This window comes from Seriola dumerili, unplaced genomic scaffold (genome assembly GCF_002260705.1).
Source record: "Seriola dumerili isolate Sdu_G_001 unplaced genomic scaffold, Sdu_1.0 BDQW01000012.1, whole genome shotgun sequence".
Taxonomy (NCBI): Eukaryota; Metazoa; Chordata; class Actinopteri; order Carangiformes; family Carangidae; genus Seriola; species Seriola dumerili.
The window spans coordinates 29,277-46,984 of record NW_019174267.1 but is presented as its reverse complement, the minus strand read 5'-3'; the positions used below and the strand labels follow the sequence as shown (position 1 = coordinate 46,984).

At 42.7% G+C, this 17,708-nt stretch overlaps 1 protein-coding gene across 1 annotated transcript in view; it reads right to left on the bottom strand.

Annotated features, from left to right (window-relative positions):
• The window catches only part of LOC111225357 (serine/threonine-protein kinase BRSK2), a 132,108-nt gene that overhangs the window by 104,179 nt on the left and 10,221 nt on the right, over nucleotides 1-17,708 (bottom strand). The gene's annotated exons all lie outside the window — the stretch shown is intronic.

The window sequence follows — 17,708 nt, the reverse complement described above, 5'->3', positions numbered from 1 at the left end:
AAAAGCTTCTCCATTAGAAATACAACATTGTGTTTACATCCAATGAGGAAAATTGGTGTCTTTTTTCTAAATTTCTGTGTCACCAGTGAAGAATAAATTCAAGCATATATATATGTTTTTATGGAAGTGTAAAATATGGGACCTTTATTATAACTTGAAATGTGTAATCTTTGGTCACACAGCGAAAAGGCACATGTTAAGGTGTATCACAGTGTCATTGTCCGGTCCTTGTTAATATTCAGCTGATACAACCAAACTATTACTGCACTGCACTCTTACTGGGGTCAGCTGAGGTCATATTCAATTGAATACATTTTTAAAACTGCATTTATTCCTATTTTTAATATAAATTCACCTTGTTAGATTCATTTGAAAATAAAATGAATAAAGTGTGCTTAGGGAGAGGGAGGGGGTGGCTTTGCTCATTCTGGGGTTAGGTCTCCAACCAGAAATGAAAGTCATCCTCTGGAAACGAAGACTCTCTCATGCATATATTTTAAAATCATTAAAACAGCACTTATATCCATCTCTGGTGACCGCACTTTCAGTCCAATCTGACCATAACGAAAGGGGCACTTATGGTTCTCATTTAAAACAGAGCTATGATATCATTTTATTGAGCATCTCAGGCGGAAAATCTCTTTTATTGCTGCCTGAAGCGCTGATGTCTCGCAGAGCCCCGATATCAGCGAAGAAAACCACAGGCAGCCTGGGCGTGACAAATATCCCTCTGCTAATATTTGGGCCAGTGTAAATACTGCATCAGTGCAGTGCGGAGATTAAAGATTAAAACAACAATAACAAAAAAAAAACAGGACAGTGAAATAAAACGGCTTCACATCAGCGTCTGGGCTTTAAATCAGGAGCACATGCAGGATGCAGCAGCAGCTCCAGGGAAACTGCACTCACAGAGAAATGTTATCATTTATTCATTACAGATGTTTGACTGCAGGACGACTGCTCGGCCCAGAGGCGGGCTATGGTAATGACGAGCGCTGGAACAGCACGATAAAATAACAATGTGATATGAAGCGAGACAATACACGTTTACTTGCTGAGAGATAAAAGAGAAGATCAGCTCAGACGAAGATGCACAAGATAGCTCTGTGTTTAGTCTAGTTTAGCATCCAAATTTGGAATACCATTAAAACATGAGGCTGGTTATATTTTATGTTTTTGTTCTCATCATCAAAATCCCACAAAATACCAAAACAAACACTGAATATCTCCCACTAACAAGTCCTGATGTATCTCATTCCTCCCCACTGAGCTCCACTGTGTCACCGACATGTTCCTTCATCATCATCAACACACACACTGTAGTTTATTTTGACTCAGTCCTACACACACCATCCTGCTGCACCAAATCACCACTAATCCCTCACTACATCACCAAATGTGGAATAATCCACCGCTGAAAATAGTCCCCAACAAAAGCACCATTTCATCCTGTTTGAGTAAACTTTGAGTAAACTTTAAAAACTCACAGGTTTATTTTTCTTTTGTTGGACTGGGCTGAAGTAGTAACACTACTTCCATTTCCAAAAGTGGGACAATAAGGTAAAATAATACCAGCGTCATCCTTTAGATCCATAAAAAACACCTGTACCTGCTAATTCATGCAATTATCCGATCATCAGCCAATCATGTGGCAGCAGGTCAATGTATAAACTCCTATACAGATACAGTTCAGGAGCTTCAGTTGAAGAATCTGTGTCAGTAGCTTTGACTGTGACATGATTGTTGGTTTGAGTGTTTTGAGAGTTTTTACTCAAAATGGAGCAACAACAAAAGCATCCAGTGAGCAGCAGCTCTGTGTTGACGACAGAGGTCAGAGGTCAGAGGAGAATGGAAAGACTGGCTGGAAAGTTCTACAGTCACTCAGATAACAACTCAAGCTTCAGAGTGAAAAACATGTCCGACCTACAAGGGCAGAAGACCTCGTCAGGTTCCACTTCCTGTCAGCCAAGAACAGAAACCTGCAGTGTCTGAAATTTTTTCTTGGCACCTTAATACCAATCAAGCATGATTGTTGATGCCACAGTCTGAGTTGTGGACCATGTTCATCTCTTAATGGCCACAGTTCGCCATCTTCTACTTCCAGCAGGATAATACTCCATGTCTCAAAGCTACAGTCGTCTCAAACTGATTTCATCAACATCATCTAGTAGAACACATTCGGGATGTGGTCGAACAGACTGGCAGCATGAATGTGCAGCTGATGAATCTCAAAGGAAAGTTTCCAACATCTTGTGGAATCCATGCCACAAAGAGCTGAGTCTGTTTGAGAGCAGATTGAGGAACTGCCCAGTATTAGTCCTAATAAACTTCTCGTTGACTGTATTTGCTGTGAGGGCATCCAGCTGTGAGGAGATGAAGAAACTCACCAGGGAGGTAAACTCATCTCACCATTTGCCTGCAGGCAGCTAAACGCCTATTAGGTTGTTCTGACTTCCTCTCCCTCCGTCAGCAGTTTCCTGTTGGCTGCAGCATCACCGAGCAGAGCTGACCTTCACTGTGATGAATCCACGACGGTGCAGTTTTACATCACGCCTCATTCAATCTGCAGATTTAACAACAGACAGACTTTCCCGTGTTTTGTGATGATAGTGAGGATGTTTAAGAGACGGAACAACACTGGGAATGATATCAATCAGTATCAGACAGCTGGTTTTAAAAGGGAAATTAGATAAAAATACAATCTTTAAATAGCTGATTCTGGGTAATTGTGACTTTGCTGGGACATTGAAAACCATTTTTATACCATGTTACAGAAAGTTCTTTGTCAGGAAGAACAAACTCCCCCCCAGTATTGTGGATGGAAGGTCCAGACTTCACGTTCTGGGAGTGAAAATCGAAACTGAAAAGAGTTTTTCTCACCAAATCCCTCAAAAGTTTGGACCCAGTCCAAATTCAGAGCAGGTTGTCGATACCCGATGCTACGAGAGCATGAAGTTGACGGGAATAAGACCATGATTCAACTCAGCTGCAGTCTTCACAAACAAGCACACCTTATAGACCTAACCCAAACCTACAGTTTTAACAACTTGGCCAAATAGGAGGTATTGATGCAATATAGTAACATCAACTAGACAACACATTGGGTTTCATCATGTTAGCATCCAAGAGAAAGGACTTGTGTGAAGTCAAAGACCTTAAAATAAAATCCGAGACCTTCCCAAGGACAACAGCTGAAGTAAAGTTTGTAACATAAATATTTCAGACTGGTAATGTTTAACGAGCAGCGTGTGGCCTGCTCTTTGACTTAGCTCTCAAACCACTGATGTAAAACCACGTAGTAAAAAGCTTCATAGCCGTCCTCTTGTTCTCCTCCCTGCCCACCGCCTCTATAAAAACCTCAATATCTTGATATTCACAGGTGTCTCTCCGGCGTGGCCACGTGCTGAAGCGGCCTCTCTGCCCGCCGACGAGAGGAGGCTGATCGATGGTTTAATGAAACTTTTATCACTCCAGTCTGTCGGATGGATTAACGTCGCTTTGCCTCTAATGGCTGCTCCTAAATCACTGCCATCAGAGAGGACTGAGCCACAGGGGACAACAAAAGCATCCCATACACACACACACACACACGCACACACACACACACACACACACACACAAGTCAAGTGCTCAAGTCTTGTGCTTACAACAAAACACAACGTCACCACTTAGATTTTGGGTACAGGTGGGTTAAAATGTTTTTTATTTGTTTTATTTGTGAAACACATTGCGATTTGTTGAAATTTCATGTCAGGAAGGTGAAATCCATCGTGGGAAATGTATTTTGTTTGTTTTTTAGCCGCAAAAAAAGTTTTTTAAGTCGCAGTTTGGATGATGTCTGACGACATGAGCGAGGGGAGAGGTACTGAAGCAGATTACAGCAGCTACATGGAAGAAAACAACAAAAACGACTTAGAAGATTCAGACACTGACTTCAACCTGCTGAGCTGCTAACCAGCGAGTCAGGAGCAGGAGGAGGAGGAGGAGCCAGTATCACCGCTAGCTAGAGGTAAAGATTCACCTGATGCAACGCTGTCTGTAAAACCTTTATTTCTCAGCCTCTGACGCAGATAGAGAAAATGAAATAAAAAGTATTTGAGACCTTAAACCTTTGGCTTTTATTGTAAATGCCTTTGCCCTAATGTTCATCAAGATTTACAAAAAAGAAATCAATAAATGTTATAAAAAGTTGAACTGAACTGAGAATGTTGACCAATGTGCCATACAACTCCCAAGGCAAAGTCAATGATTTGTAATAAAAGCCAAAGGTTTAAGGTCTCAGATGGTTTTCATTTCATGTTTCTATCTGATTCAGAGGCTGAGAAATGAAAGTTTTAGTGAACGTCAAGTTCTTCAGAAAACTCTCAGGTTTCAGGACATTGCTGAGGCTTTAGATGGAGACTCAGCTCTTAATACAGGTAGGTACAGGTGGGTAGGTGTGCAGGAAGGTTTTCCAGTTGGGCACTGCACCAAGCATCTCTAAGACTGTCCTATTCCAAATTAGGTAATGTATTTATGTAAATAAAGATACTTCAGGTAAATCAGGTAACTGAGAGAATAAAGTAAAAACATTACAGTCACAAATTAGCCAAGATTTTTGCTGCTAACATCCGCAACCAGTCGCAGACCAGAAAAAGACTGATTAATATTTGGAAGGCAAGTTGTTTTGGTATGAAGACTTGTTGATAGGCACTATTTCTGCTCCTTATGAAGCCGCTGTGGACAAGAAGTTATTACGCTGTTATCCATCAATCTTAAATACAGCTCACATCAGCTGCAGGCCCATAAATCTCCCAGTATCCGCTTGATGTGACAGCGGAGAACTGCTCTGTCTACAGCGCCGGATTATCAATCTGTTACACTAAAAATAAGTGGCTCAAAAATATGTAACTGTAAACAACAACACAAATTTTCATCTACTCAGCCTCGTGTGTCAGTGCCAGGCTGCCAAACCCATATCCTCTTACTCTGACAGAGAGTGAATGACAGACGGCGGGAAGCCCGAGCACTGCTGAATGAGACACAGAAATCCTATTATGTGTTTGTGTGTGTGTGTGTCTGTATGTGTGTGTGTGTGAGAGAGCTGTTGTCAGATGACCCACTGCAGCTTGCCTCTGTTAGCAGGCAGCGTATCGCAAAGCCACGCACGATCACAAACAGAAATAAACTCAAATCTGTCAGTGTTGACGACACCATATCGACTCCCAATCAGAGTGAACAACAACAACAACAACAACAACAACAACAACAACAACAACAACAACAACAACATGAGAGTGTGAGAGGATAATTCATTCATAAATACACTGATGGGAAGAGGAAGTTGTGCTTCCTCTCAGCTTTGACTATGTCTAAGTTCCAACAGGAGACAAGAGGAGGAGGAAGGCCAGACCAGAACTGACCCACATCTCATAGATCTCCATCTGAGCAGCAACAGTGACCTGCAGAATCACTTCCTCTTTAGCGATTTTAACAAGAAAATAAAAGCGCGAAAAAGTCTGTAATGCTTTATTTCAAGCGATTGTGAGCTTTTATTCTGAAAACTTCTGAAAGGAAGGTCCACAGGTTCTATTATTTGCTTGACAAACCTCTGACGATGCGTGATGTGAAGAACATAACAGTATATTGGTCAGTCAGACGTGTAACATGTGACTGTGGGCGGATGAGCTCACAAACGTCCTGAAGAGGGGAGAGAGAGGAATCACAACTTCTGGTCAGGACTTTCAGAATAAAATCAGAGCGGAAACAGAACGCAGATGATGAACAAGATGGTGGGTTGCAATTCTACCCAAAAAGATGATCAAACGATCTTTTTACCAGATCACCCGCCTGTCTGTGACTGTGGGCCACAGCGCCACATATGTGAACAGTAACCCAGTAAATTCCAGTCGCATTTGATCAATATCTTAAATTAGCCTTTGATTCTGTTCAGGCCACCATCTAATGGATTAGAAAACGTTGCCGACCCGTGTCATGCAGGGTTTAGTCGTACAGGGTCTAACCGTGCCGAGCTGAGCTGTGAATACATGTGTTTCCACCACGGCCTCAGAGCGGGGGAATAGCTGCGCCACACTGCTGAGGTCATGCTAGGTAGAGCGGCCAACCAGCTGTGTGGCTGCTCTGGAGATCAGACAGAAAGTTCAGCTCTCACTACTTCTGCTTCTACCTGAATCTCAGTGGTTTGGAGTTTAATTTCACTGTTTGTACTTTCAGATATCAGCCTTATTTTACTGTTTCCTTACTTCCTTTCAGACTGTTAGTGCAGTTTGTCATCAAGGTCATCAAAACAACTTTACCTCACGGGGAAAAGCATTCACTCTGTGCCAAAGCAGCTTGATTGCTCACAACTAACCCCGAACATGGAAAAACCCCCAACTTCAATCTGAGGGCAGAGACACAAAGAGCTTTGACTCTTGGTAAAGATACAGACTCTCTTGTTTACTGGGCAGGTGCTGCTGGAACTGCTGTTCATGCACTGGTTTGTAGGTCTCCCAGTTGCAATATTGAGGAGGATCGTAGACAACGTTGTTCTTCCAACTTTGTGGCAACAGTTTGTGTTTGTCCTCTTTCCTGTTGCATGACGGTGCCGTCTCTGCAAAACCAGTGACATTTCCCAGTTTTTGACAGGCCTGCACAGAACCCTGACCTCGAGCCCATCCAACACCGTGTCCAACACCTTTAGGATGAGCTGGAAGACCGACTGAGAGCCAGACCTGATCACCAGACCTGATCACCAGCATCAGTGCTGGATCTCACCGACGCTCTGGTGTCTGAATGGGAACAAATCCCTGTAGTTGGTTCAACATCTGTTGGAAAGCATGAAAGCAGAGTTGCGACAAATGACCACACTAGTGAAAACAACACCAACAAGCAGCCATCCTAATCCAACCCTATTTCAAAGCGCTTCAGGCCACTCTGAGCTGAGGAATTACAGGTTAGTTACTTCCCTAATGCTCCTCTGTACGTAATATTTCCAGCACGGTGACAAATCTATGGGTTGTGGCAGTCTCTCTATTTGTGGGACCACCGCTCTCAGTCTGCTGGAGGCTGAATCTTTCATCAGGCCTGACAGTGAGGACTGAGGCAGACTGATGACGAGGCCGGCAGCTCTCATCCCTCAGACGCAAGTCGCTGTTTCATCCCCGCATCCATCGCCCGCCTGTCCCGGGCCTCTCCTGAAAAATACGACAGTCCTGAGACGTTCCTCCATCTTTAACCCGCCATCTCTCTTTATCAATCTGCCGTCGTCACCGTGTGCAGTTTCCCCTCTCCTCAATCTCTTTCAGGTCCATCCACCTCTCTTCTGAAGCATCTCTCAGCCAAACAGAGCTGATTCCACAATTTCTTAAAGTAACTGGCCACTGTAGTTTGTCCGGAACTATTTTCAGCAGTGGATTAATCAATAGTTGATGCTCTGGTCAGTATTTCATTAGATTCTGTACTTTTTCTTGTAATTTTCATTTTTAACTAAACAAAATACTCCAAGCCTCTACTTCTGATTTTTTCTGTTTCTTATTCAGTAAATTGACTTAAAGTTAATTACCACGTCACTGACACTGTTGTTCATGCACGACTTTGTGCGTACATCTATATGTGAGGACAGAGATTACAAAAGTTTGGTGGGTTAGTGGCTGGAGAATAATAATGTAATAAGAGAATAATAATAAAAGCAGACGCCCTGCACTGTCCCTCTGGTCCTGGCTGAGGCCGACTGAGACCAGAGAGATCAGAAGGGCTCTGAGTCGAGGATACTTGAGGCCACTGAGTACTTTGGAGAGTTTCCCTTTGTGTAAATTAAAAACCAAACAGCAGCAACTTAATCACAGCTCAGCTTTCACGTTCAATGGCTCACATTGTGGGAGAGATAGGACGCCGGCCAATTAGGCCTGACCTCCCATCAAGGAGCATCAATGGGCCACAAGGAGCCGTCTCTTCTGGCTGCGAGTGATTGTGGCTGGACTGAGCGCAGACAACAGCTGGCTGAGAGAAGCCGAGTCTGCAAACAGATGGGCAGCAGCCACACCAATAAACAGGCGTTCAAGAGCGACGAGGCTGCAGAGTATATTTTACTAAATGTTGTGATTAGTTGCTGTGCATTATGACTGCTACTCAATTACAACAACAGGAAGTGCAGCGGCACCGCACAGTGAGTCTGGATGGCTTGAATATTTACTGACAGTAAGTAAGTGTAGAAAGACGATGACCCACTTTGTCGAGTCTGGACGTGTCCCATCGGGGACGTATCACCAGTCCGTCACGCAGCAGACGCCGTCATATTCATTTTTAGAGGTGTTCAACGTGCAACATTATCTGTCAAGCAGACACACTTTGTCACTTTAGAGTCAGTGGGAAAGGGACAGAACTGAGGAGGGAAACTCAGTCAGACACTGGAAGGAAACCAGGGATCAAACCACCATACCCCTGCCTCACGTAGGTAACAAAAATTCAGCTTCTTGTCTAAAAGGTGAATTCATTTTCCTATAATGGTGCCTTTCTGAAAGATGCAGCACGCTGGGATGCAGGAACCAGCCTCGTGTGATCGGCCAATGAGGTGTGCATAATGCTTTTTCATCTCCATTCCCAGCTGTGGCCTGATTCCCACTAACACGGACCCTCACAGATCCTCAGAGGATGTACAGTGTGGTGTCATTGTCACACGTCCTGCTGTCTAATTGGCTGCGCCTCAGTGCCAATCAAGCCTTAATCAGTAATTGGGCCCAATGACAAACAATTACATCATCGTTAAGATCTGCTTTCAGGCTTGGACGGCAGCCGAGGTATCATCACAGCTCATCACAAAGATTTTTCTTCTTCTCTTCTTCCTTTTTTTAACCTGTCTTGTTTCTTTTTCTTTTCTTTATTCCTTTATAACTCTCATTGTTCTTTTTCTGCAAGCTCTCACTTTTCAACCCCCCTCCTCCTCCTCCTCCTCCCTCCCTCCCTCCCCTGCTCTTCCATCCCTTCCCCCGCTTGGCTTTTATTCATCCTTCACCATACGTGCCCCTCCCCCTCTGACTCTCTCTTTCACTCCATCCTCCTCTCTGCCCCGTCCACCTGCCTCTCTAGTTCCAGTTTTTGCTCGAAGCGTTGTCTTTGTCTGCTCGGCCTGTGTGTGTGTGTGTGTGTGTGTGTGTGTGTGTGTGTGTGTGTGCGCGTTGAGCACTGCTGGCAGGCGTCCAGAGCTGAAGAAGGCTGTATGACTCTGAGATGCTGGGTTGTATTTTTAGCTCAGGCTCTCCTCTCCAGCTTCCTCCTCAGAGAGTCCAAAGAGGAGCTGACCTGCTCCTGATAACCCCGCCCCCAACGTCTTCCCCTCTAACTGCCCCCCCCCAACACCAGTACAGCCATTGGTCTCTAATCAGCATCAGCAGTGCTGACTCTGTTCAACTTATTTCCACCGAGACAAAACGATGCTCATGTCTCCTCCTTCCTTTGCCGCAGGGTCTTGTAGAACAAAATGTTTTGTTTTTTTTTTCAAAATAAGACATTAAAAGACGTATTATTTTTGTATTGGTGCTGATACTCAGGTTTCATATCAACAATAGTATCAAAAAATCTCAACTGATACACAAACGTAGAGACGTGTCACTTTACTTTAGGGACGTTTCCCTGGTAATTCTCACACAATCGATAAAAACAGTCAAATAACAACACATCAGTTATTATATCATATATCTGTTTCATATTTGCATTCAATGAAGTTACAACAGCTTTTTGTTTTTCTACAGTGGAAAAAAAATACAGACTCACGTGTCAGTATGGACCTTGAGTCCTAATCCGATATCATTCAGGCATCAGTTTGACTGTTTTATTGTGTTTTTGCATCGATTTTTCCATATTCTCATGTCTGTCAATATTGGAGATTTATTTTTTTTAATATTGTGAAATTGATTTCAACTCAATCCAAACTGTAAACTCTGCATTTTGGCACCAGGAAATTTCTAAAAAGAACATTTTACAGTTCTGATCCCTGTTGTTGACTGTATGTTTTTATATATCAAAATCTCTCTTTATGGAAAACATTATTNTCATGTCTGTCAATATTGGAGATTTATTTTTTTTAATATTGTGAAATTGATTTCAACTCAATCCAAACTGTAAACTCTGCATTTTGGCACCAGGAATTTTCTAAAAAGAACATTTTCCAGTTCTGATCCCTGTTGATTGACTGTCAAAATCTATCTTTATGGAAAACATTATAACACATATTTGGATCTATAGACAAATTCAGCCAATCACCTCGGAGGTGGGTGGGTGACTAACCCCGCCCACCATATAAAACCACAGTTACCTCATTAGCTAGTAGCTAGCATTGCAATATCATGGATCAATAGTAGAGTGGATCTCATTTCTATTTGCCTCTAATTTATTCATTTCTGCTTCGTCTTCCATCTGTTGATCTAACAATGGAAGAGAGGGTGGAGGTCTCTGTGTTGACGTGGTTCTCGAGAGACTCAATGCTCAACAACCTGATCAAATCCATCTCAAAATGATGCTCAACCTTCATGATCTGATGATTTGACTCAGAAATACGTCACGCTACGTGAGCTCCAGACGCACCAACTGCCGTTACAGTGTCTCGCTTCAGAGCTAAGATTTCAGTTTCCACGGTTACAGTCATCCGCCGCTTCTGAAGCTCGACCCTGACATGAGGGAGTCTGCGTTTTCTTTTGCTCTCCACTGGCCGACTGTGTGTTGAGCCCCTCTCACGTGGTGGACCCAGCATCCCTGCCAACATCTCAATAAACACCAGCCGCACTGAGGGAGTCTGTGGGGGTCTTTTAGCCTGAAGGAACGAAGACTGCATCAGCAGGGTCAAGCAAGAGAACTTGACTTGGTCCCCACCCACCCTCCCTGCTGCCTGAGGACAGGAGGGCATGAAAGAGAGAGGACGAGGGAAAGAGGGTGGGCAGCAGAGATGAAGAGGGAGTGATGAGCTGAGTGTGTGTGTGTGTGTGTGTGTGTGTGTGTGTGTGTGTGTGTTCAGGGCTGTAGGGAGGATGGTTATAGGAAATGCTGGACTGGTAGCTGCTGGATATTTGGTCAAATAGAGAGTCGAGAGAACACATATCGAGTTGTTCCTGAATAACAAAGTGAGTGACGTCGACATGAAGCGGACGCTCCCTGTAGATGATCCTGCTTCCTCCACAGCTGCATCATCACATACTGACTCTAAAAGATTTCATTATGAGCTAATGTACGTTACTCTGCAGGGCTTCAATCATCCGTGATCATTTACAAATCCTCACATCTGAGACGCTGGGACAAGAAACTGATTCATCAACGGTTGTTAATCAATTTTCTGTTATTGAATAAAAACCAGCAAACCTATGTTTTGTGCTCAGTGTGAAACGACAGTCTGCTGCTGACAAATGACGTCAAGATGCGTTCACTGACCTGTATGAAAAAATTACAACTCCCCCTGGAACCCGCTGCGTGCTTTCCCTTTCTGTCAGAGTCTCTAATGTGTCAACACCTAGTTTGTACTCATGTGAATGTCTGCATTCATCCATGATAACTGACCCAGGCCCACACACACACACACACACACACATATACACTGCATGGTGTTGGGCCATCTGGCAGGTGGTGTAATGAGGGTCATGACCTCCTGTCAGCCCCCTCCTCCTCCATTACCAGGCTAACACTTTCACAACAACAGGGATCTGCTGCTTTCTGTGACAGAAAAAAAAAAACTGGGCTATTGTGAATTTACACACAGTTTTGAATTTCACCGTCATCTGAAAATAAAGAGGAGGATTACAGATTTAGATATAACCCATTTTCTCTGAATATTATGTACAAACTAAAAACACTATAAAACTAAAGCTAAATTTTGATGCCATGATCGAAGAAGTGTCAGGAAACAACCCTGTCGAATCTCAGCTTCTCATTTTGTTTGGTTAAAACCACGAGAGTCGCACTGGATGGTTGGATTAGCAGCGGATTAAGGGCAGTCCAACCAACACCCAACACCCACACTCCTTTTGTTTTTTCACAGGACACTCTGGTCAATCATGGCCAACATCCTCCGGCTGCAAGACGAAGATCAAAGTGATTTATCCTCATCCTCTCGGAACGAGTTTAACATTTACAAACACAGACAAACATTCCACCGAAGCTGATAAAAACAAAATGACATTATATCTGATGACATATTACTGTTGCCATGTGAAATCATTATCACACCACCGTTTATCTTCATACTTAAAGATAAACGTTTCTGTACATTTTCAACCATAAGAGTGTTGAAAATAGAGCTTGTGAAGCCGTGACTGTGCAGCTGCATTATTGATGCGGTCAATAACAGCTAATGCAATTCAGTTCTTTGTCTTCTCAACCAATATTCACTTTCATCTTTTAGCAATTTGTGTCTGTTCTGCCTATTTTCACAGCTTCAGATGGATGTTTGTACAGAAGACTCAGTCAGAGCCCTTTGTTTATTAGAGTGAATGAATGAATGAATGAATGAATGAATGCAGAAAATCGATCAGGAATCGTTAAGGGAATTGATGAACAATCGGACTGATAAGCAAACTCGATAATGGCGATAAAATCAATTCCCATCCCTAGTGAGAGATGTCGGCAGGCGGACACCGAGGAGATCAGAGACAAAGACAGAGAATGTGCCAGTCTTACAGAGTGTAATGTTAGTGTTAGTTTGTTTACAGCATAGTGTTCGTTTGTTTACAGCGTAGTGTTAGTTTGTTTACAGAAAAAACTTAGTTTGTTTACAGCGTAGTGTTAGTTTGTTTACAGAGTAATGTTAGTGTTAGTTTGTTTACAGCATAATGTTAGTTTGTTTACAGCGTAGTGTTAGTTTGTTTACAGAGTAATGTTAGTTTGTTTACAGCGTTGTGTTAGTTTGTTTACAGAGTAATGTTACTTTGTTTACAGCGTAATGTTAGTGTTAGTTTGTTTACAGCATAATGTTAGTTTGTTTACAGCGTAGTGTTAGTTTGTTTACAGAAAAAACTTAGTTTGTTTACAGCGTAGTGTTAGTTTGTTTACAGAGTAATGTTGGTTTGTTTACAGAGTAATGTTAGTTTGTTTACAGCGTTGTGTTAGTTTGTTTACAGAGTAATGTTAGTTTGTTTACAAAGTAATGTTGGTTTGTTTACAGCATTGTGTTAGTTTGTTTACAGAGTAATGTTAGTTTGTTTACAGCGTTGTGTTAGTTTGTTTACAGAGTAATGTTAGTTTGTTTACAGAGTAATGTTAGTTTGTTTACAGAGTAATGTTAGTTTGTTTACAGCGTTGTGTTAGTTTGTTTACAGCGTTGTGTTAGTTTGTTTACAGAGTAATGTTAGTTTGTTTACAGAGTAATGTTAGTTTGTTTAGAGTAATGTTAGTTTGTTGACAGAGTAATGTTAGTTTGTTTACAGTGTAATGTTAGTTTGTTGACAGCGTAATGTTAGTTTGTTTACAGCGTAATGTTAGTTTGTCTACAGAGTAATGTTAGTTTGTTTACAGAGTAATGTTAGTTTGTTTAGAGTAATGTTAGTTTGTTGACAGAGTAATGTTAGTTTGTTTACAGTGTAATGTTAGTTTGTTGACAGCGTAATGTTAGTTTGTTTACAGCGTAATGTTAGTTTGTTTACAGAGTAATGTTGCTTTGTTTACACAGAGTAATGTTAGTTTGTTTACAGCGTAATGTTAGTTTGTTTACACAGAGTAATGTTAGTTTGTTTACAGAGTAATGTTAGTTTGTTTACAGAGTAATGTTAGTTTGTTTACACAGAGTAATGTTAGTTTGTTTACAGAGTAATGTTGGTTTGTTTACAGCGTAATGTTAGTTTGTTTACTTGTTTACAGCTAAAGGGGAACTGCAGCAAGGGTTAGGGTTAGGGAAGTATGAGATGTGCAAGAAGCAGATAAAAGAAGCACAGACAGAAATATTTACTTTTTAGTCTCTAGTATGTGTTTCCAAAATTCAAAAACACAGTATCCTATATTTCCCATAATGCAACTTCATGGTGTCTTTCATTAGCTCCTCACTGCTTGGTAAAATTAAGATATATGAAATTTCTACATATAGTGGTTTTAACACATATTAAGGTTTTAACTGCATTTCACATATTCGATTCTGATATATTTTGTGTATGAACTGACATCGTGGGCATGATGGTGGTGCTACGAGAAAGGTCAGAGGTCACCAGAAACAGTAAGATTAACCCTCTGAGGACCGTGAACACTAACACAGTCTTTGTTGACTGCCGCCATCTTTAGCTGTTGCCGCTCGCAGCTAAAAGTGAATGTTCATCATGAAATTATTTAGCATGGTATAATTAATTTAACTACTAATGTATAACCTCAAGGCATGGCTGTGTAAGTCATTTACACCTGCAGTGTCTGTATCTTCCTCTAACACACACACACACACACACACACACACACACACACACACACACACACACACTTACACTCACACACTCATACGCACAGTGGTAACCGTAGCTACGCAATTTAATGCAGAAACAATTTCACAAATAATGTATTGAAGCCCGGGCCCCATTTCTCCCTCCAACACCAGTGAGACAAGAATGTGTGTGTGTGTGTGTGTGTGTGTGTGTGTGTGTGTGTGTGTGTTTACTGCAGAGAAGCTGCAGCCGCTCTCTGCTGTAATGCAGCACTGCAGCCGAACAGCTCTCACACCACACTGCAGGTTAGAGACAGAGCGCTCCCTGAAATACTGCAACACACACACACACACACACACACACACACACACACACACACACACACACACACACACACACACACACACACACTCTAAGCATGCTCTACTATAGAAGTACATGATGGTATGTCTGTTCTCTCTACATGTGTATTCAGTAACGGTTGTTATTATGATGTATTGTCTTATTTACAACCTCCACCTCCACACAATCACCTCTCACACACACACACACACACACACACACACACACACACACACACACACACACACACACACACATACACACACAGGGAACTGTAATACCTGCTAGCGCTACCATTAAAGTGAGTATAATGGCGATTCTCACGCCCCCGTCCCCCCTCCCCCCACCCCTTAATCTGATTATGCCACATGATTGGTCGTTTCGCTGAGGCTGCGGGCTCCAGGAGACGCGGCTCATCTGCACGCGCCACCGCTGACGAGCCATCTGTGTGGACTGGACGACTATTCTGAGACAGGAAGTGGTTCTTCCAGGGCCCGGACCATCTGTGTAGGTCCGCCACGTGAGCGACCCGCTGCCGCAAAAAGGACATGATACTGCAGCGCTGGAGCCCGTCTGCCCCCACCTGTCCCTGGTGCTCATGGGTAATGCTAATGAGCAAAGTAGTGAAAACCTCATTAAGTCTTTGTAGCTAAGTGGACTCTCCATCCATGACCGCGTCCTCTTCGCCGTGAAATTCCAAAGTGAAATCGTCGGGCACCAAAAGCCCTCGGCCGTCCCATCATGCACTAGTCAGGGGTTTTAGAGGAAGGAAGGAAGGGAGTTTATTTATCTAATATGAGATACCAGAAACTCCATATTCCTATGAAATGAAGTGAGGGTCGAGCGTGGGCACGGGGCCGGATCAGAGAGAGGGAAGTAAAGCGGCTCTTCACATGGTAATTTCCCCTGCTTCACTTCTGGACGCTGTAGATGCTGACTCAGGGGGAAAGTCCAGATTGCTTTTGGAAAGGGATGAAAGAGAGTTTTAGAGGGAGAGAGAAGAGGGATTTATGCTCAATTTCATTAAGTTTTTGGCTGAGGGAAGAGGGCTGCGGGACCATAAGGGGCTTATCTGGACCCATAACCCATTCCCATTTGATTACCAGCTATTGATTGAGGCATTAAATTGGCCTCTGTTGAATATCGCAGCATGTGAAGACGTTTCTGGTCGAGATAGCTCGTGGTATTAAAGAAGAGATGGAAGATAAGCGACAGCGCAGGTCCTGGTGACCACCTTCATGCGCAGCTGCTGCAAAGTGATAGAAACCTACAAGCAGTGCTGGAGCCTGAGGTCACTTTCACCCCTGAGCTGGTGACTTCTGATGTGTTTGCCCCTTTATTTCAGCTATGGCCTGAAGAACAGGACTGAAGTGACCTGACAGGAACCGTCTCTGCCTGCTTTCAGCCGGACTCTAGTCTTGGTGTGAATTGTGTGGGAACCGTTAAGAAGCTGTAGTAACTCGTACCTGCACCAGCGTCCCTGATGACTTTATCCCAAGGTTACGTCTTCAGATTACAACCAACAGTCCAACAACAAAGATATTTAATTCTCATATAAAGCCAATATGTAGTCTCAATCAATATAACTTGTACTTTAAAAAGGTAAATTCAGTCTTGTTCTATTCACCACTCTGCTGCTCTGAGTTTACCTTTTCTGTCTGTTCACTTTGCCATTTTTCTTGATTGATGTTCAACACAAACAATCAAGCATTTCCTGCACATTTTTCACATTAAAAGCCTTCCAATAAAGGCGAGGGTGTTTGTTGCATTATCGCTGTGGAAAAATAGATTACACTGCAGGATAACATGGAGGATGATGAGGGACGAGGAATTAAAGCCGGACTCTAATATAAACCAGTTCCCATAAAGGCCTGGGGCCAGTTGCACAAAGCATCTTAAATTAAGATTTTCCTTCAAGTCCTACTTAAGATTTCCTTAAAATAAAAACTGTTGCACAAAACACCCTTAAGTCTTCTCCTTAAGGTTTCCTTAAAATGTTCATTTAAGTATTTAAGATTTTCTCCTGATCTCGGCGACCAAACTAAAGAAAGCAATGAAGGTACCTCTGATTGTATCTTAACTGCAACATGGCTGAGTTTATGGTGAGAAATGAAGAGGATGAACTCTCAAACAAGAGTTTTCCACTATCTGAAGAACCTGATGGACCCTCAATGACGAGGAATTGATTTTGCTCTATTATAGATTTGATCGGCAGTCAGGTTATGACTTGTCTGGCTGTCTAGAGCTGATCGCTCCACTTTCCTCAGCTGTGCTCTTCAGCTTCTCTGCAGTTGATGATCACGCTGTGGTTTTATGCTACAGGATCTTTCCAGTCAACTATTGGTGAAGTATTTCATGTCGATCGATCAGCTGTGTGCCGTGTCATTCACTGAGTGTCAGACGCTCTGACCGTCTGCTGAACACTGGTGAAGTTTCCATCAGAACAAGAGGAGAGAGCGCCGCACTTCTTTAATGTCATTTTTTAAGACATTTTTTCCTTCTGGACAACTTTGTGAGATGATACAGGAGAGATGTTCACCAGTATCACAAGCGCTAATGTCAACAAACAAACGAGCTCCATGGAATCTCTGATCACTGCAAATGCCTCAGTGTTTTTCCTTAACAACGGAAAGCTTTTAAGTTATTCTGTGCAACAACCTTAAATATTTCCCTCAGCTAAGGAGAAATTCAACCTTATGTGTCACACTTAGAAAACTAAAGGTGCTTTGTGCAACTGGCCCCTGGTTCTTTCTGCTGTTACGGTAACTAACGTGAGAGTTTAATTAATGACTAGACTAATTGTTTCAGTGCTGTCTTGATGGAAAAGCAGAGAAGAGACTCCTCCTGCTAAAACATCCTCTTCTCTAACTGTATGTTTGCAGTGTTGTTTAACCGACAGCAGATCAGCTACACAACTTCTCCTGCTGCAGCCTGAGCACCCTCAGCATCTCCACCTGAACAGGTGTTGCAATCAGGATGATAAGTGCTGATGATTGGACTGATAGA